We start from the raw sequence: 22,332 nt of genomic DNA on the forward strand, positions 1-22,332 counted from the left end.
ACCCCAAACTACCATTAATATGGAAAAGGATTTCTTCAATAAGTGGGTAAAATTAGAAAAAGTGAATAACTCTTATGAAGGATTAAAAATTTTTATTCTAGTGGACAACTTTATAAATAAATGTGATCCTCAATTACAATCTTTTATTAGAGAAAGAAATCCAAAAACTATAGATGAAATAACAGAGATAATGAGAGTATACAAAAATGCTTATCCAAATAAACCATTTTCTGATAGAGATAAGAGCAAAGTAGATTTAATAGGATACACCAAAGAAAATGTTGATAGAAATAGAAATAGATCAAATAGTGGAAATAGAAAATATAGTGAAATAACCTGTTTTAAATGTCAAGGAAAAGGTCATATAGCAGCTAACTGTAGAAGAGGGAATAGTAGGTCTGGAAGTAGAAATAGATACAATGAACAAAATAACAGTAGATATAGGAGTAGAGATAGGAATGACAGGGGAAATTATAGAAATAGGAGTTACAGTAGGGAATACAAAAATAAAGGTACAGATAGGATATATTTCATGGAAGGAAATAGGAACAATTTTGCAGTGTACCCAGGGTTTGTAGATAGAATTCCGGTGGAATTAATCAGGGATTCAGGTTGTAACACTTTGGCAGTAAAAACTAAATTTGTCAAACCTCATTGGTATAAAGGGTTTACTAGGAAAGTAGAATTAGCAGATGGCACCGTAAGGGAATTTAAAGCTATAAGGGTATACATTGAAACTCCATTTTTCACTGGTTATTGTGATGGCATTGCAATACCAGAAATGAGATATGATATGTTAGTAGGAAACATAAAAGGAGTTAAAGAATGTTCAAGAAAAGAATTAGAAGACTGGCAAAACAAATACAAAAACATAAGACAAAATCATGAAAACATAGAAACACAAAATATAACAAGTATGATAATAACAAGATCAATGGATAAAAAAGATGAGAAACAGGAAAATACAATAAATGTAATAAGTAATGATAAAGAAAAAGAAACCAGTAATGTAATACAAATAGAAAATACAGATGTTAAGGAAAGAGAGATAGAAAATGAAACACAAAATAGTCTTGAAACACAAATATCTCAAAGTGAAAAAGAAACAACACCCAAATTTGCATTAGAACAAATGAATGACAATATTATTGGGAAAATATATTCAAGAATATCAGATAAAAACAATAATAATCCAATGGAAAAATTTTGTATAGAGAATAAAATATTGTTTAGACAAACAAGTAATGATAACAAGAAAATAAAACAACTTGTCTTACCACAGAAATATTGGAAAGATGTTTTAATCATGACACATGATAATAATTTAGCAGCACATAGGGGAGTAAAGAAATGTTATAGAAATTTGTCAAAACAAGTATTTTGGCCCAAAATGAAAACAACAATCAACAAATACATAAACTCATGTGACATATGTCAAAAGAGATCTAACAAAAGCCTAGTGAATAAAGCACCTATTCAAGAAATGGATGAACCTACAGCACCATTTCAGAAAGTATCTATTGATTTAATAGGTCCTTTAATTCAAACTGAAAATAATAACAAATACATTCTAACAGTAATAGACATGTTTAGTAGATATCCAGAGGCAATCCCATTATCAAATACAAGTGCAGAGAATATCATTAATGCCATAACTCAAAAAGTAATTACAAGACATGGTATACCTAAAATTATATTGAGTGATCAGGGATCTCAGTTTAAGTCAGAACAATTTAAGAAATGGACTAAACAATACAATATACAACACATATACTCTTCGGTTTACCACCCAGAGAGTAACGGTTTATGTGAACGATATGGTGGTTCATTAAAAAGATCACTAACAAAAATAATTCAGAATAATCAGAACAAGTGGGATCATTACATTAACTATGTACTATTTGCTCATAGAAACAACATCCATGAAGCAACACAATTTTCACCATATGAAATAATACATGGAAGAAAACCCAGAGATGAATTAGATGTTTTTAAAGAAAATCTAATAGGCAATGAGAATAAATTAAATAATGACAGTGAAACAACAATCACAACAGAATTGAAAGAAATATGGACTCAAGCATATAACAACAATAAGAAGTACAAACAAAGTGCTCATGAGAATCTAAATAAGAAAAGACAATTGAAAACACTAGAAGTAGGAAACAATGTATTAATATTGATAAATGACCTGAAAAATAAAATTGGTAAACAATGGAAAGGTCCATTTAAGGTGATAAAACAAATTAGTGATGTGAATTATCAAATTGAAATAAATGGGAAAATTAAAACATATCACATAAATAATTTGAAACTGTATCATGATAGAGAAGATGAGTTAATACAAAACATTCAGGAGAAAATAGAAAATAAATTTTCAGAAAGAGAAGAATGCTTGATGATAATAACAAATGAAAATCACAATGAAAATGATATTAAGGAAATACCTGTAATAGAAACAAAAGAGAATCAAACTTGGCAAAAGATTAATCTTAATAATTTAACTAAGGAAAAGTCAAAAGATATAACTAAAATAATACAGGAATACAAAGAAATTTTTTCCAGCATACCAGGAAAAACTAATATTATTAAACATGACATTAAAATAACAGACACAAAACCTATCAAGCTTAAGCCATATAGAATACCGCTACATTTACAAGACAAAGTAAAGAAAGAAATAGACAATTTACTAGAATCAGGTATAATTGAACCATCAACATCTCCTTATGCTTCACCAATTGTGATAGCCAAAAAGAAGAATGGAGATATAAGGTTATGTATTGATTATAGGAAACTTAACAACATCACAGAATTTGACCCATATCCAATGCCAAATATAGAGGATATTTTACATAAATTAAATGGAGCAAAATTTTTTACTAAATTGGATTTAACTAAAGGTTATTGGCAAATACCTTTAACAGAAAATGCAAAACCTTACACAGCATTTGTAACACCATATGGTATTTTTCAATGGAATTATATGAGTTTTGGATTAGTAAATGCACCTGCCACATTTAATAGAATGATGAACATGATAATTGGAAACAAAGAAAATGTTATTTGCTATTTGGATGACATATGTATTTTTAATAATAGTTGGGAGGAACATTTGGTAGATGTAAAAGAAGTATTCAAAATAATAAAAGAAAGTGGACTTACAATTCAAGCAGAAAAAGTAGAAATAGGATTGGAGGAAATAATTTTTTTAGGACATAAAGTAAATAACAACATGATTAGCCCTATTGAAGATAACATAAAGAAAGTACTTAATATTGAAATAAATACAACAAAAAGACAAATTAAAAGCATATTGGGAATAGTAAATTATTACAGAAAGTTTATAAAGAACTTAGCAGAAATAGTGAATCCATTAAATGACTTACTTAAAAAAGGAAAACCTCAAAAAGTAGTCTGTAATGAGGAATGTGTGAAAGCTATTGACAGAATTAAAGATGTTTTTAGTCATGAATTAATATTAAGACTACCTGATAAAGACAAAATATTTTATGTCACAACTGATGCATCTGGTAATGCTATTGGTGGTTGTTTAATGCAGAACTATGATAACTTACATCCTATATTATATGTAAGCAGAAAATTATCAGAGGCAGAAAAAAAATATAGTGTCATTGAAAGAGAAGCCTTAGCTGTAATATGGGTAATTACTAAGCTAGAGAGCTATTTAATAGGAAGGAAATTCATATTATTAACTGATCATAAACCTATTCAATATATACAGCAAAAGAGCATGAAAAACAGTCGTGTTTATAGATGGTTCTTAGCACTACAGGAGTATAAATTTGAAGTGAAAGCTATTAGTGGATCTGTGAATATTGTAGCTGATCTATTGTCTAGAATGACATTGAAATGAAATAAGTTTGTAAATAAACTATGATTATATTGATGATGATTAAGATTATATATATATATTAATATATTGGCACAATTTATATGTTAGGGAAAAGGGAGATAAGTAAATTTGATGTTAAGCATTTAAAAGTAAGTATGGATATTTTTTTTTTGTGTGAATCATTTCATATATCATTGACGAAAGTTAGTTCTATGGAAAAGGGTGACTATAAAAGAAAAATGGACAAAAGCGTATAAAAGGGTGGTAAGAAAAAAAATTTATTGAAGGTGTAAATAAAGTCTATAATTGTTTTTTTGAAATATTGTATTTTATCAGATTACTGCCAGTGAAGAACACTTGTGACGTGTGACGTGCCCATAGGATGCCACATTTTCTTTTATCATGAACTGTGTACTAATGAAGATGATTCTGGAATGTTATGAACTGTTATGAACATTGACATGAATATGAGGAACTGTCAAGTCAAGATGAAGATGTCAAGATTTTATGTTTGTTGTCTTCCCCTTAAATTGAAAATGCCCTTGTAAGACTTGACAGTAGTGGAAAAATATTGACATATTTTTTTTTTCAAGGGGGGGAGGAATCTGTTAGACACCGTATTTATATAGGTTAGTTATTTAGCGACGCACCATAGAAGACGCATATTGAACGGGACTAGTGACGTTTGGGATATGTTGGGTTAGAGACCGGAAAATCAGTTAGCGATAGAACACTCCAGGGTAACGACGTGTTTAGTGACAGAGACTTCTACTGTGGCCTTTTATCAGAATAAATCCATGTGAACTTGTTCGTCAGAGTCGACTACATCTCTTCACTTGTTAAAACAGGTGTTGTATAGTTCTTGTTTGTGTTGTTGGTCAACTACACGTAATACACCCGAACAATTACACCCAAACGATTGCAGAGTAATTGGTTGACTTCAAGACAGCCTGAACTAGCAACATCACAATATATATATATATATATATTATCATATATATATATATATATATATATATATATATATATATATATATATATATATATATATATATATATATATATATATATATATATATATATATATATATATATATATATATATATATCGAGAGAGAGAGAGAGAGACAGAGGAAGAGACATGTCTTCTATTTCGAAGATTAAGGATGAGTGCAGTATTTCACAAAACATAATCACCTAAACCTGAATGTGTCCTACATATTTAGCCCTTCTAACGCAGACAATGATAGAATAATATATAAACTTTAACATTAAGTACAGGGGCGGACTGGCTATATGGGCAAACGGGCAAATGCTCGGTGGGCCGGCACAAAATGGGCCGTTCTGGTCGCAACCAAAGAACTTTTTTTTTTCAATGCAGACACCTTAAAAAAAAATTGACAGCAGAAAATCACAGATGCCCGAACACGTTTTCTTTTTCTCTTTTTTTTTTTTTTTTAACCTACAATTTTATTTTTAAAAAAATTCAACAAGAATATTTAAAAAATGTACGCTATACATTGTACGTATTATCATTTGCAAAACGTTAGACCATACTTTATGCTATGATATGATATGACATGCCATGTGTGTGCCGGTTTATAAGGTAGTGCCCGGGTTGATTTTGATACCCAGTCCGCCCCTGAGTACATATAACTATTACTTTAAGAAGAATAATGAGTAATAAATGTTCATTTAAAAACAAAATTTTAGAACCCCTTGTTATCCAAACTTTCTGCAGGGTTGACAAAGTAAATGATACTAAAGAAAGAATTGGAACCTCAGATGACCATGATAATGTCGGCCATCCAATAATTAAAATATACAATTATATTTTACCTGTCTGAATTTTTTTAACGAAAAAATAAATGTTCAAATTATTTTAATGGTGGCACTTTTAAACTCTAAGGCTTCATACAAACTGGTCGTGTCTACCTCCAGGCAGGACTGTCTGTCTTAGCTATCTCTTGAATGAAAACAATCTGACGATCTTTATGTTTCCAATGACTTGGACTCGTCTGGTTTCATCTCTTGTCTACAGTCCACCATTGGGGTCTTTGTATCGGGCTAATTGCATCGCGAGCGAAATGAGGAGACCATTAGTGGACTTGGTTGTAAGTCTGTGCGTGTTGGTGTAGATGTATTTCACTATAGAAATATTTAATGTTGCAGGGGGAGGGAGTGAACAGCTGTATGTAAAAATACAATAAACAAAACATACAGGAAACGCTGGTGCATGAAATTAAATACAAAAACATAAAGAACATATAAATAATTTTAAAAGGAGCTAATATTAAGTGTAAGTGTACTAGCATTAATTAAATTTGTAATAGACCTAGACTAGCAATATAAATCTATGCGATTACGAATATTATTGACAAGTGTACTAGCATTAATTAAATTTGTAATAGACCTAGACTAGCAATATAAATCTATGCGATTACGAATATTATTGACAAGTGTACTAGCATTAATTAAATTTGTAATAGACCTAGACTAGCAATAATAAATCTATGCGATTACAAATATTTTTACCAATTATTTTTGTTTTAGCGCTAATTCATGCTTTTAACTTTCTGGATACGTTATAATTCTATCACTTGTCTGGACCAGTTGGAAAATAGTTTGGGAAGAAAGAAGGGGGGTAATAATTGTGCAAAATTTCAGCTGGATCTGAAATTGGGTGTGGCAGAAATAACGTGTGCAAACTTTTGGCCAGACAGACACACAGACAGAGTGATTTGACATAAGCTTGGTAAGAAGGTTTCGGTCACGTGACCTTCTTTAGGTTGTCACTCTATTTTTGTTATGTTTTTTGAAACACGTCACGCGCATTCATTTTTAAGACTAATCCCGACAGTCTCTTCTCTGACTTTTTGACCAGCGACTGATCATGTAGACAACAACAACGTCGGAGAGACTCATTTTAACTATAAAACCATTGTTTGTCGTCTTCGAGTGTCGGTGACCGATGAAGGCCTCGTGACCCAAGCGTCCAGTGTTTTCATTTTAGTTCAGTAGGGTTCCATAGTGTCTTCTTAACTAATCTTATAACTTACAGACGTTATATTAGAGGAGAAGATAATTACGTCTTACGTCAATACGCTTTGATCCTATCACTTGTCTGGACCTGTTGGAAAGGGATGGAGGAAAAAGAACAAGGTATCTGGGTGATCGCTTTTTAAATGTATTTAAAAAAAGGGGAACGACCTGAATTGGAAGACCGCATTGTTTCTATTTCATGTTTGTGTTCACTAAGACGACAAATGAATATAAAGGGGGCTAATTCAGGTTATACCATCACATCAGTCAAGTACTGTTTCTTTTCCTTGTTTGAATTACCAAACAAAATAATTTATTGCCAATAGTTAATTAACTAATTGGTTCATTTTTTAACTGATTCGTGTGTTGTCAGGTAAATGAAATAATTTTGCAAAATTTCAGCTTGATCCGAGATTGGGTGTTAGAGAAATAACGTGTACAAACTTTTGGTCAGACAGACAGAAAGACAGGCAGACAGACAAATCAAGATGATGTAAGCTTTGTAAATAAAAATATCACTCAATACTTGTGAGGTATTTTCCTTCCTAACTTGCCTTTTGGTAGCCGAGTCCCAGCCTCAAACGCTTTATCCGAGCAATGACAAAGAAGATGTGGAATACAAAAAAAATATAAATAGGAAGAATATCGACAGAGGTGTTCTAGCTTTTAAGTTTTTTCACAGTGTTATGATATCTATGGGCGTGTTTATGCTGTAACCACGAGGAAAGGAGAGCGGATCTTTTGGTTGTGTAACCTGAGTTGTTTCTGATGCAATCACAAGATGGTCTGTCAAATTTCATGTTATTGAAAGACATGGGAGTGAGAGTAATAGTTAAAGAATGTATTTTTTAACCAAAAAAAAAAAGGTCGTTAAAGTGTGGTCAATCAGATTTTGTTTCAAACTGACGGATGAGTGATGAATAGTTCGAACCCCCCTTTCTCGATTTTGAAACAAGAACTTCTTTTTTCAGAGATGGAAGTTTTGTGTTGATCACCATTTTCTTTTCTCAGTCGATTTTGTGAAAGCGAAGTAAAAGATTTTTTTCTTCAATTATTGAGATTAGAATAAAACTAGTTTTTTACAAAGACAAGGGTCAATGCTGTGTGTTTTAATCTAGACAAGGGTCAATGTTGTGTGTTTTTAATCTAGACAAAGGTCAATGTTGTGTGTTTTAATCTAGACAGACACTATGTGGCTAGGGAAAGAGAAGTGATGACGCAGGCTAATTCTAATCAGGTCTCCTCATATTTTGGGGGGCGGCTTTTACCTAACGAGAAATCTCTTTGTGTTCCAGAGCAAACATTCTCCTTCCAAAGCGTGGCCTGATCCAACGTGTAAATATTCGGGGGGCTAATCTTTTACTTCTGGGCTCCAGACTTTCCCCCCTTCACTCTAAATCTTCGTCTTTCCTCCATCTCTTTTCTCATCTCTAATGCTCTCTTTTCTCTCTCTCTCTCTCTGTCAATGTCTCTCGCCAACTCTCTCTTCTTTTCCACTCTTATCTCTATACGGCTCTCTCTCCCTCTGTCTGTCTCTTTTCTAGTCAATGCTCTCTCTCTCTCTCTTTTACCAATGATCACTCCCTCTCATCTCAACCACTCTCTCTCTCTATTTATCAAACTCTCTCTGTCCTCTTGCCAATTCTCTCTCTCTCTCTCTCAATCTCTTCCTAGCAGTCTCTGTGTATGACTCCCCGCATCATGTTTTTCGTCATAGTCTCCAACGTCTTGAGATTCAAACTTTCCAACAAATTTCTTCTCACAAACAAATCTCATCTTCTATTTCTTTTTGTATTCTTTTCATTGTTCCCCACAGATACTCTTAGCCAATAAATTCTAGCATCACTAATAATAATACTTCGCTACGTTCAAATAGTTGAAAGACTTTATGTTTTTTTTATGTTTTTTTTAAAATTCGGAACTCACTTGTTATATTCCAATGAAACGGTCTGCATTTAAATCTCCTCCCTCCTCCCACCAACTGCTTTTGGTCCTTGAATTCTAGTTTCTCTTACCGCTTTCACATTCAACAAAAATGTTCCACTGGAAGAATCTTAGAGACGAACCAATGATTTTACGTACATTTGTTTGGGAAAAAGGGGTGGGGGGTACAGAAATTTGATTGACTGATTAAGTCATTGGTATTGCACGGATATGTGTCTAGATTTATTTATGTTTTCTGCGTTGTGTGTTTATGTGTTTTCAATAGCTTACGTGTCTGTTACCAGCTGTAGGACTTAGAAATCATAACGCTAAGCTTGATGGACGACCTGCCTCTAGCAACAGAAGTTTTCTGGTTTTTATTTTTTTTTTATTAAAGTTAACTAAAGTGTCCATAAGTGAAAGATTCTCTTATCATTCTTCCGAAGCCCAAACAATGTACCTAACGGACTTTTGCGGCAGCGGTTCTAAAACTCATAGTAACGGAATAGTAATGTAAAGTTCCCCTTTCAGACCTTGCTATCTATAGGGCAGATGATGTAAAGATCTTCTGTTTCTGTGGCCCACGGTTAACGAGGTTGTCATGTGACCAACCGCCTTTACATTTCCCCAACTAGTGTCAGGAACCCATTAGAGCTGGGTGGACTCTTAGACGCCCAAAAAAAACCGAAATTAAAAATCCCAGTCTTTACCAGGATTCGAACCCGGGTCAACCCACTGACAGAGCCTCCATAGTAACGGAATACCTAGTAGAAATAGAATCAGAGACGCAATGCCTCAACCACATTTGCTTCAATAGTTGAGATATAAAAAATTAAATTCCTCTCAATAGTACATGTTTTATATATTGATTTAAGTCTAAGTAATAATTAAATCTAAATAGTTTATGCATAATTAGTACCTCAAAGGACAGGAGTAGACCTTAAAGCACTGATATCTTCTAGATCTTTTTTCGTTATAGTTTTTTGTTAGGATTTTTAAAAACAATTTCTTCTGAAGTCTAAAACAAATAAGGTTTATGAACCACTTGTTGGGACCAACGCCCTAAACTCAATCAACGTCCCTCTCTCTCTCTCTCTCTCTCTTCCTCTCTCCGAATTAAATTCAGGTCTACGAATTCAATAGTAACGCTGAAAGAGGGTCGAACTCCATTTCACTTCCGGTCTTTTATGGTTCAAATTCAAATATTACTCCGCCCCCTCCCTTTTTTAAAAACCTAATCGTTTTTTTTTTTTAGAAAATACAATTATGTGCTCGAACATAGCGTAGCCTTTTCTTTTCCCCCACCTTTCATACCTACCCAGCCCCCCCCCCCCATTTTCACCTCACCACCTTGTTGATCTGAACGTCAAGTTCTCCCCCTTTTCAGTTCGTTGCAATAGTTTACTGATCGTTTTACAACAAATGTAATCTTTATTTGCTCCGAGGGAAGGCAGTTGACGCTACGATATATATTCTTCATTTGAGATATCTAGTATACATTCCCCCCCCCCAAAGACTTATCGATAACATGTGGGTTTTTTTATGCCTATTACACTGAATGGTTTTTAAATATCATTTGGTACATAGTTATATGTGGAGGCGCGATGGCTCAGGGGTAAAGGGCATGGCTTGCAAACCTGAGATCTCGGGTTCGAATCTAAGGGTTTCGAAGACTATGATTTTTAATTTTGGGATCTTAGGGGTGCCTAGAGTCCAACCAGCTTTAATGGTTAGCGAATGGTCGTTGTTAACCGTGGGCCACAGAAACAGATGACCTTGACATCGCATGGTCTGAAAGGGGAACTCTTTCTTTACATAATAATAATTCAAATCATATTCATGAACCGGGGACCAATGTACGCTAAACGACTGACGTTATTGTCTTATACTACTTATATGTTCAATAGTTACATTAATAATTACAATTACCATAGTTTGTGTGTAAACACAAACTCAGAATCGGCCCCCCGAAGTGGTCCACTCAGGCAGGTAAAAAGGCAGGTTTCAATAGTTTCAATAGTTTCAGCCTGAATATCAGAGGCACGGACTAGAAGCTTTGAACAACCACAACCCTATCTCTGTCTAGACATGAAGAAGAGACGTGTGTGAGTAGAAAGTCTTCCCGATAGTCTTGTATTGTGAGCCGACTGAGGACACGATACGACATGATACGACATGATACGACAGGATACGACACGATGCGACATGATACGACAGGATACGACAGGATACGACATGATAGGACAGGATACGACACGTTGCGACATGATACGACATGATGCGACATGATACGACATGAAACGGGGTTATATGAATGTTATTCTTTTTTTACTGTTCGTCACAAAGGTATGGTCTAGTGCAGTTTTTCCCAAACTTTTAACCTATGTGTACCATTTTTATATTTTTTTTTATTTCTATTGGTAAGTTCCCCCCCCCCCCAAACCAACTACTTAACAGAACATAATGAATGAGTATATAAAAAAATCGACATAGTTAATGAGATGCAACGCGTACCCCCTTCAAAGTCTTCCCGTACCCCTGGTGGTACGCGTACCTCACTTTGAGAAACACTGGTCTAGTGTGCGCCTGGCCTAACAGATGTTATTGAATGATTACCTAATTTTTGTTTTTGTAAAGTGCCAATCTCTCCTTAACAGCCTCAAGGAAGAAGGCTTTCTCCTTTGGTACAGTGTTTGTTAAATATAAGTTGTTGGCCTCATTCAGTCGTAGAACGACTATGGTTCATCTCGCACACTTTTTCATGTGGCTGTGGAGCCCTATTTTGGAGAGACACTCCCGTCCACAGATAGCGCAGGTCAAGGTGGCTTTTGCTTCGGTTGTAGAGGAGCTGGCCATTTTTCGTATTGTACGTTTTTCTTTCAGACCTGAGACCCATGTTCTTTTACTGTCCATAGTTTTCTTGGTCAGTGTTTGTTAAATATGTACTATTTTTAAGTGACATTTTGTGACACTATACTTATATAGTGATAGTTTATCACTGAACACTCCTTATTAAATGTTTCAAAATATGTTATTAGACTTTTATACATTTTTATCATCTAGAACAAAAGTAAGCACTTTCTTAAAATTTTTTTTGTATAACAGAAAACAAGTAATTTAATAATAGGGTAAAGTTCCCCTTTCAGACCTTGTGATCTATAGGGCAGATGATGTTAAGGTCATCAGCTTCTGTGGCCAACGGTTTACGATGGTGTCATGTGGCCAGCACAACGGCCAACCGCCTTTACTTTCCCCAACAAATGTCAGGTACCCATTAGAGCTGGGTGGACTGAGATGTGCCCAAAGATCCCGAAATTAAAAATCCCAGTCTTCACCAGGATTCGAACCCGAGACCCCGATTCGGAAGCCGAGCGCTCAGCCACCGCGCCTCCTAACTTCATATTAGTAATGCAAATATTTTTTATAACATTTTAAAAAGAATATGCAGAAAACACGCAACCATAATTAGTATAGTCTTTCGTGTTATTTTACACTTTTTATGCCGAGTAGGTATAAGGGTACAAAAGAAAAAGGGCTTACATAGTTAACTCATTGACTTCGGTGTTTTTTTTTCAAAAAAATGCTATTTTTTTTTAAAAAAAAAGAAAATGTTCCAAACATGGCTAAAACTAAATTTTATTGCTTAAGTACCAATGATGCTATAATAGCATATTTGGTATCAAAGTAAAGGTAAATGAATGGTGAATGTGAAAATGTAAACATCGTTCTATTTAAATATAAGATACAAATTATAATCTAAATAATATGACACTCAGAAAAAAAAAATGGATGCCAACTTTAGATTTTTTTAGACCTCAATTTAGATTTTGTTCTTTGTATTACTGTTGAAACAGCATATTTAGACTATTTACAGCATTTTCAAAAAGAAATGTGATAAAACAGTCAATAAAAGATGATGAGTCATTGATTATATTATTATTTTTACCTGGTTTTTTAGTCAGAAAAAAAGTGAAAATTATTGCGCTTTTCATTACTACCAATAACAATAGATACCAGTACTAAATCTATCAACCAAATGCACTCAAATATTATGTACATTTGAATCAATGGGATATAGATCTAGATTTGTCTTCTTTTTATTTGCCTAGAACATCTTTCATTCTAATACTAGACCAGTGCAAGACATAGGCTAGCGAGAGATCAAAGCCTAAATCTCTAACTAGCTGAAGGACAATAAAAATTCTAATTCATTATACCTAAGATCTAGACCTAGATCATTATTACTATTCATTTTTAATAAATTATGGATCTAGAATAATTTTATGTTTCACTTTTATTTAGTAGTAAACCTTTTGGAGTACTTACAAGACAGAGTACAACTTGAACCTGTATAAGTAGGCCTATAGTCATGGTGATGATTTTTACTGATAAACAATACTAAATAACAATTGCTACAAAATAGACCAAGAATGGTGGATGAATATTGGATTCAGATCTACCATTTCTGTTGTTTTCATTTATCTTAGGCTTAGATCTATAGGGATCTACCCAGGTGTAAAGATAAAAGCATAGATCTAGTCAACCTTTATCTACATTCCAGACTCCAGACCTAGCCTAAGCCTAAGGACAATACTAGATCTAAATCTAAATGCTAATAATGTCCAAGTCTGCTTCATCCTATGCTAAATTTGATCAAGATCTAAATCTTCATTATTACAATTCATAGAAGTATAAATAAAACAATAATAAAGCTTCTTCAGTAGTAAACATTGTGGGTGTGTCTTGGACAAGCATAGCCATGATGTTGTAGATTTTTACAGATAAACAATAATAAAAAAAAAAAAGAAAATGGGCAAAAAATGCCCACAGTGGATGATTATTTGATGTAGATCTACCATTTTCTTTCTTTTTATTTATAATAAGCTTAGATCTAGAGATATATCTAGATCTAGAGTCTAAGTCTAGAGATAAAAGCTTAGATCTATTCAATCTCGATCTACACTCTACACCTAGCCTACTGACAATAATAGATTTAGATCTAAATTTTAAATACTAATAATAATATAGATATAAATACGCTAAATTTAGACCTACCTGAATCTAATCTATATATCTAGATCAAATTCTTCATTATTACTATTTATTTGTGATAAATTTTAGAATAATTATAAAGTTTCTTCAGTAATCAACATTGTGGGTGTGTCTTGGACTAGCGTAGTCATGGCGACGTTTTTTAACATCGTAAAAAAAAATAAAAATAAATGTCTAAATAAAGCCAAAAGCTTCTAATCTCTATGTAAACAAAGGATGAAGAACTCTTTTATAAAGTAAAAATAGTTCCACTGTTGTTAGTTTAAAAGTTTAATTTAAAAATGCAACGAAACAAAGGTAGGGTATGAACGTCTATGGGATAGACGTTCCGTGCGTTTAGGGCAGTCAGACCGTCTATGGGATAGACGCTCCGCACTAAAATATTTCAGGAAAAAAAAAAAAAAAAGGAGCCGTTGAACGAGAACTCTGCAAGATTTGATATTGGGATTTTCAAAATCTTTTTTTTAGTTTTTGCGATCTAAGCAGACAGACGACACAAAAACTAACAGCGGCTTTCAGGATCCGTTAAAAGGCGTATTCAAAAGGAAGAAAAATAATATTGGAGATTGTCATTGTTTAAATTGAAATGTTTAAGATCTGCTTTATATTCCGCAACTATATACAGTAGAGTAGAAAAAGAAGGGAAAACAAAGTGAAGAAATGTTTGGGTCGTATAAGGTAACCCAAAGAAAAACTTAAGAAACGGAAGAGTTTAGAGACACATTTTGTGATTGCTAAAGTAAGCAATGTCAAGTATTCTAAGTTGAAAGGTCAGTGTTGAAAGCTAAACATATCTTTTTCGAATCGATTATGGAAGTTTTCAATATACTATTTTAAAAACTTGGGCTGCTGAAGGTAACACTGATCCTAAGATTGGCTGAGGGCCTTCAGTCAGGGCAACAAACCACAATGTTCCTGATGTTGCCCCTTTTGGGCTATACTATAGTGTGTATGTCTGTGTGCGTGTGTGTGTGTGGATGTGTGGAGCAGTGTTTCCCAGGTGCAGATTGAATAGCGAAAAGGGGGGGGGGTCTAATTATCGCCTGAACACCTAGGGCTACAGAGCTAACGGGTCTGACGCCCAGACACCACAGACATAAAATACAACTTCCTCGAAATCCGAAGAAAGTGGGTGGAGCTTTTGTTTAAACAGTCGAAGTGGAGGGGTGGCGGGAGGTAGAAAAAAAAAAGGGGGGGGGGTAACAAAGTCATGGAACGGGAATGCGACCGGAGGGGAGGGGTGTTATGATTGTTATGACTGTTGGTGTCAACGGGCCGAATGGAAACAATTGTAACGGTATTTGCACGTGTTGAGATATTTGTGTGTGCAGAGAAACTGAATAGTAGACTCAATGATATTGGGATATCTTCGGATAGTAGTCCGTTGTCAGTATTGATATGTGTTTATCTGTGTTTTTTGTTATTCCTTTGATCTGAATACATGTCAACAAGTAAGTACACATAGTCTCGTTAGAATTAGACGAAGTGGTTAAGGATCAATTCGCCAATTTGAATGTCTTGAGCTTGATCACACCTTGATTTATTTTCGGAATCGTGGGGTTGAGCTTTAACCTGCGCTACATTGGCAGCACGTCTTGGAAAATCCAAAGGCGAGTGGTCGTTTGATGGAGATTCCTTGAACTGAATCTTTCTGTTCTGATCTCTCAGACGAGACTCAGAGTATTTCGGATTAATGTTTTAGTTCCTTAATACGTACGTGTGCAATGCGTGCATAATGGTAATTTTTTTTCAGACAATGTTATCATTCAGGTTTTTGATATAAATAAAGTTGACATACATTTGCATAACCGAAAACGTCCTGAAGCGCCTCACAATCGCTAAGTCTTAAAATCTGTAAATAAAAAAAATATATATTATAAGTAGAGTGTTTTTTTTCATCACATATACTAAGTAAACTGGCCCAAGTAATCTTATTAAATGATCCTCTAATTCAGGGGTTCTCAACCTGTGGGTCGCGACCCCCTTGGGGGTCGATTGATGATTTGCCAGGGGTCGCCAAAGACCATTGAAAAAATGGATTGTTTTTGTCTACTCTCCTATTGCTGTGTGTATGCGGGGGGGGGGGGGTCGCGGCAGAGTGGGGGATTGTAAAAAGGGGTCGCCGAGCATTAAAGGTTGAGAACCTCTGATAATTGATGGTTGAACCAGTGACTGAGTGGTTGGTGAATCTCTCATTCACGGCCACTAGAAGTCCTTCCCTTTAGTCAAGTGTCTAAATGGCTTTTGATATTTTGGTACTATGGTATGCATCGGTGTCGGATAGCCCCAAAACATTTAACTATTGAATCTTGTCATAAAGATGCTCAGATAAAGATAGTCACTAGCACTTTCTTGGTGCAGCTCACGGTGTACACTTCCCTGTTGTTTGAAGTTTCCCTTAGAAATACGACAAAAAAAAAGATACTATAAGATACATAGTATGTATACCATAAGCAAGGTGTTCTAGTATAGGCTATTACATTATTACGTGTTGGAATAACATTACAATGTTAACTCATTTGTTAAGTATGTAAAAGATCTTTAATATTATAAAATCTATGAAATCTGTCATTCAAAGCGGTTTATTCGAAAGTGGTCATATGGGACGTTGGCCAAATGCCCAATCGCTCCCCCCCCCAAAAAAAAAATGTTATTAGAAAAAGGGGGGTGGAGGTACTAACATCGTTGCTAAAAAAAAAACGTAATATAAATGTTATCAAAAGGTTAGACAAATATTTCGTAAGTTTATTTTATTACTAGCTGATACCCGTGCTTCGTAACGTTTGAGGAAAAAAGTGGTGTCCAGTTTGACCAAATGATATTTTTATGGATTCTCTAGTATAACGGTCCCATTAAAACACCCGTGCTTCCATCTACACACTTGACCCTAAAATTATAGAAACCCTTAGGATTTGGTTTCCTTTTTGTGTTCAAATTATTTTTTTATATAAGATGACTGTCACGGATGAATGTGTGTAAGTATGTATAATCTATTTTTACATTTGCGCGAATGACCGGAAGTGTGTTAGTTGTCCTCGTGTGTGATATGCCGTAGAGATTATTAAAGTTTCTGTGTTTTTTCGAGCGTTCATTGTTTATTTGTAACTACAGCTGAACCAGGGACACCTCGACGTACCGAGACCTAAGGTAGTTTCTAGCGAGTTATCAGTAGATATATAAATATAATAGAAAAGCTGTAACAATGACGATCAACTTTAAGTCAGTGCTTCCCAAACTGTGTACTGCGGAACCCAAGTGTCCCGTGAGGCCTAAATAGGTGTTCCACGAACTACTGGAATAATCAATTAGTAGGCCACCACATCAATTAGTAGGCCACCACGTCAATTAGTCTCTCTAAAAAATAAATAAGCGAAGTTTTCCGCTAAATAATCAGAATATGCAAAGTGACACACTCGCCAAGAGTGGGAGAACAAACTCACAAGTAAACTCTGCACTCTATCCAGAAGAAATGAAGAAATTAATTGTAGATAAAATAAATGAGAAATGGACGAGCTCCCATCCAAATCACAAGAAAGATGACGCTTACTATAAGCTATCCCGACAAGACCAACGTCTAATCTTTCGACTCAGGCCTGGACACAACAGAATGCGACAACACATGTTCCGGAAGCTCAAAATTGGAACCAGTGAAATCTGCCCATGTGGAGTATCACCAGAAAATGCCGACCACGTCCTCCAAAACTGCTCTCTCTACCAAGAGGCCCGTATAAGACATGGCCCCAAATCACCCCAATAGAAAGAAAACTATATGGAGAGCTCGCTGATTTGGAAACCACTGCGCAGTTCATCTCATATATTGGTCTAGTCATATGAACACTCCAACATAACAATGAGAACGATGAAGAAGAAGAAGAAGCAAAGTGTTCCGTTGTTAAGGAAAACATTTTGGGAACCACTTCTCTACGTGATCTCTACGTGATCGCCTTATATGACAAATTATATTAGAAAAAAAACACCCTGCCTATTATTTATCCGAACCACCAAGTTACAATTCCCCCCTCCCCAAACCGGTTCCCCCCCCCCTCCCCGCTTTTTATTTCTATGGTATGCTTTTCCTACATCCTGGTCCTAAACATTTGTTGCATAAGTCACGTGATGGGCTTTAGAAATCTAATGTTCAGAAATATTCAGTCTGTCATCTGCTTTTTAAAAATTCTGTCATTTTACATTTTTGTTGGCGTTACATTTTTTTTTAAAAACATAAACTTTTATTTAGGGAGGCTACCGACTCTCCAATGTCTCACTTTCCCATTTCTTTCTATATAGCCAACAAGTTTGTGTCCTTTAGATGGTTTCTTGTAATGGACAGGAAGTGGGGTCAGAAGTGGAGCATTAAACTAATCCTTTTTTTATTCAACATTCCATCTCACATAAGTGTCCTTGAATACGATATTGCATTTCCTATCTAGTCTAACATTTCTTTCACCAGTGTGGAAGTTTTCACAGTAATGTATTTATTTACCACGAAACCTAGCTGCAATGAATAGAGTAGCATTCAGGAAACATTAGGTCTACAAATCTGAGATTTTTGTTTTAACATCTAATGGAAAAAAATTCGTTTGGGAACTACTTGGGAACTATAATGATAATAATATGGCCTGCTTCAGTCGCGAGGCGACCATGGATCGACTCATAGAAATGTGATGAATCGAGACTAATGGTAATAGAAGGCCTGAACACTGACCTGCAACGTCACAACCTGTGGGGAGTTTAGACCAATAGCTTGTTGCCATGTCGTACAGACTTATTACTTGGCAACGAGCTACTGGTCTTTACTGCCCACAGGTTGTGACGTTTCAAGGTCAGTGTTCAGGCCTTCTTTAACAATTGGTCTTGGATAGATGATTGGGTATTATCTATGGTCGGAACGATGTCGCCTGCATAGAAGCCCCCCCAACCCCACCTCTCCACGAAGCTGATGTGTCCAAAGAAACAGTTAGCCTCGTTACGTTTTGGGATCAGCGGCGCAGGCTCTGCCACCAGGTTTATAGCGCTGTGTGCGGCAAGCTGCCCGTGACCTCCGTGACCCGGCGCGTTTACTTTGAAAAAGTTAAAGAGTTCTATGCCGAAGGTGCCGAGCTGCCTAACGGTCGCCGGCTTCTGATTTCTTCCTCAGAAGTGACTTCCGAAGTCTTTTCCATGTTTGGAAATAGACAAGGCTATCCAAGGCTTCCTGCTGCCTGAGGCTTACTGGTTTAGGTGCCAGCCACTCGTCTTCACTGCTTCTCCTATCAATGATAACAGTTCCATCGGACCCAATATCTTGGCCTGGTTAGCCACACACGAGCTGGACTGGTTGTCAGGGGGCTATTTGAGACGCATGCTATTAGAAGATTATATCCATTAAAACTTCTGTTAATAACAACCTTACGGAACACATAGTAAGAAGAAGAAGAACGCAGTGAAAACATTAGTATTGTTAATATATGTGTGGCCTCTAGTTTAGTAGACAATGTTAGAAATCGAAAATCCCCGTAAAGTACATTACATATTTAAAAAAAAAAAGAAAGTAGGTTAGAGGTCTCTCAAAGATAAGGTGAAGAGGTTGGAGGTCAGAGGTTTCTCATGGTAGAGCTGGAATATCGCGTAGAGACTAGACTTGGAGTTAGCCTGTAACTCGTGTCAAGGTGGGACTCATTCGCTGCTAGACCTCTGCTGTTTTAAAGATCTTTAAAAAAAAATAGACCAAAGTTTTCATTTATCAGCTTTTAACGATATTGCGATTTTCCTCTTAACACCGCCACACTTTTTTTTCTCCACCGCTTTAAATTTACAATAGATTAGCTTTTATCAACATTGTAAGTATTTATTTAGAGGGGAATTGGCAATTTTTATCATGTAAAAAATGTAACAATTGAAAAGCGATGTGAGAAAATTAACAACCCATGGATGATATGTAGACTACTACAAGGGTACTTCCCCTTTGTTTAGGATAGTAATGCCCTCATTGTGTTAAGTGTTTCTTTTTAGCCAAGACGCATTTTCACAAAGCTTATATCGATTCACTCTGTCTGTCTGGTAAAAAGTGTGTACAGGTTATTTCTCCCACACCCCATGTCAGATCAAGCTGAAATTTTGCACAATTATTTCTTTTACTTGACAAAAAAAAAGAATCAACAAAAATAAATAACAAATGAGTTAATTAACTATTGGTAATTAATTATTTTGTTTGGTATCTCAAATAAGGAAAAGAAATTGTACTCGATCAGGATGTGTTAATTGAATTAGCTCCCTTTAAACTTTCTAGGTCGCCGCTTTAAAGAGTGAAGCTAACAATAGATAACTATAAAATTTTCTTTTTTCATAAGTACTTCCCTGGCAAAGTGGCTAGTGCAATAGCCTGAGGAGGCATTAGTCTTCGAGTTCAAACTTATCGTTCACTTTTTTACTGTTACTATAAATACATTTAAAAAGCGATCACTCAGATACCCCTTCTTTATCTCCCATCATGTTCCAACTGGTTCAGACAAGTGATAGGATCATTGAGAATTGAGTAAGCTAAAATCATGAAATAGAGCTAAAAAAAAGATTTATAATCGCACATATTTTTTATCGCTCGTCCCTATCTATTACAAATCTATTACATGAGTGATCCAAACTAATTAATACAACTACGCTTAATATAAGTTGTTTTTTTAAAGCCATGTTTATTTTGTTCTTGTGTATTGTTTGTATTACAAGATTTGCCAGATATTCCTTCAAAATCGAAAATTAAATATATCCTAACCCGAAGGCTGATACCCGTGCTTCGTAACGTTTGAGAAAAAAGTGGTGTCCAGTTTGACCAAATGATATTTTTATGGATTCTTTAGTGTAACGTCCCATTAAAACGCTAGGGGCTAGGCCTGGAGAGAGAGGGAGGGGAGTTCAAAACCCGGACTATAGAGACGCAGTCTCGGGCGTTTACCACATGACATCCACATGACACCCCACCACACATGCCTGGTGTTTGTTTATTGTTGTTTTGTTTTTATTTTGTGTGTGTGTGTGTGTGACTAACACCTACAACAGATGATCCGCAACTCAACTAGTCCATTCAAAGGTGTAGCAAACTATGAACATCTTAGGAAAGGGCGGACGGGCTATTCGCGCATTGGGGCAAATGCCTGGCGGCGGTGGGCTGGTACGTGACCTCCGTGTCGAAGGCGCCGGCTGGTACCCAAATAGGCCGCTAGGGCCATCGAAAGGGTCACAATGACACGTATACATTTTTTAAATAGTTTTATCACACTCTCCTATAAAAAAAAAAAGATCAATTGAGCGTCGTGTCTAAAGAAAAATCTTTTACAGACTCGACAGTGTAATACAAATTTAATCTTAACACATTTTCTGTAATAGCCTGAATCCGTAGCCAGTGCTACTTGTAGGCTTCATCCTTTTAGGGCCTAAACCTAAACTTAAGGCCTATATTTCTTATAAAGATATAGAGCTCCCTGTATGCATGTGTACAGTTATCAATACATCATAAAACTTAAAATAAGGATTTTGAGGACGCCGTTATATGATATACAATCTGTGGGCCGGATGGCAAAGAAATGCCCTGGCCAATTGTGACACTCCGTCTGCAACTGATCTTAAGTCAAACAGATACATACGAGTACTATTACCTGACAAACTTAAGTACAGCTTCACCTTTGAATGTTCTGTGACCGAAATTGATGGGGCTCACGTCATGAAATGACTTTTTTTTTTTTTCAATTTTAACCAAATTCCCATTCATTGTTTTAAGAGTAGGTTTTAGACTAAGATCAGACGTGACCAATCGTTGCTTGTCAAACTGCTGGAGTCGTTTGTCACAAAATGCTTGAGAATGGTGTCCCCTGTCTGACGGATGTGTTGGTGTTTATGGGCGATGTTTGTTTTGATGTCGTGTGGCGAAGTAACTGAATTTGTGGGGCATCCATCAATGACCATCACTCCCCCCCGTAGTTCATTCAACCATACATTAAGCTGACGACTTTGAATGATTATAGACCGGGTCGGCTCGTCCTTTTCGAAAATTGAAAGATTTAGTATCATAGATGGACCCGAATAAAAAAAAAACCAACAGATTGTTATACGTCTTCCCAAATTCATCCACATATTTGTTTTTCATAAGAAACTTTTAAAATATAAAAACAAAATTAGACAAAAAGCTTATATTAAGTGTAGTTGTATCAATTAGTTTGGATCACTCATGTAATTAAATATGTAAAAGATCTAGACTAACAATAATAAATCTGTGCGATTATAAATATTTTTACCAATTGTTTTTGGTTAGGGCTATTTCATGCTTTCAGGTTTAGCTTTCTCGATACGCTATGATCATATCACTTGTCTGGACCAGTTTGGGGGGGGGGGGGGGGAAGGGGGTATTTCCGAACCTGGGGTCCTAAGTTGAATTTGTCCCCTTTAAATTTTGCTTTAAAGTTTCAAACTAAAGTTACATAACCATAAAA

At 35.4% G+C, this 22,332-nt stretch overlaps 1 protein-coding gene across 4 annotated transcripts in view; it reads left to right on the forward strand.

Annotated features, from left to right (window-relative positions):
• The window catches only part of LOC106071282 (uncharacterized), a 162,627-nt gene that overhangs the window by 65,098 nt on the left and 75,197 nt on the right, over positions 1–22,332 (forward strand). The window contains exon 1 of one of the 4 annotated variants that reach the window (XM_056010356.1): positions 15,118–15,324. The exons of 2 other annotated variants lie outside the window; for them this stretch is intronic. The gene's annotated coding sequence lies outside the window, so the exon portion shown is untranslated. Of the gene's footprint in view, positions 1–15,117; positions 15,325–22,332 lie in introns of those variants that run through there. One more of the 4 variants, XM_056010360.1, reaches the window with a different exon arrangement.

Source organism: Biomphalaria glabrata, chromosome 14 (assembly GCF_947242115.1).
Source record: "Biomphalaria glabrata chromosome 14, xgBioGlab47.1, whole genome shotgun sequence".
In the NCBI taxonomy this organism is placed as follows: domain Eukaryota; kingdom Metazoa; phylum Mollusca; class Gastropoda; family Planorbidae; genus Biomphalaria; species Biomphalaria glabrata.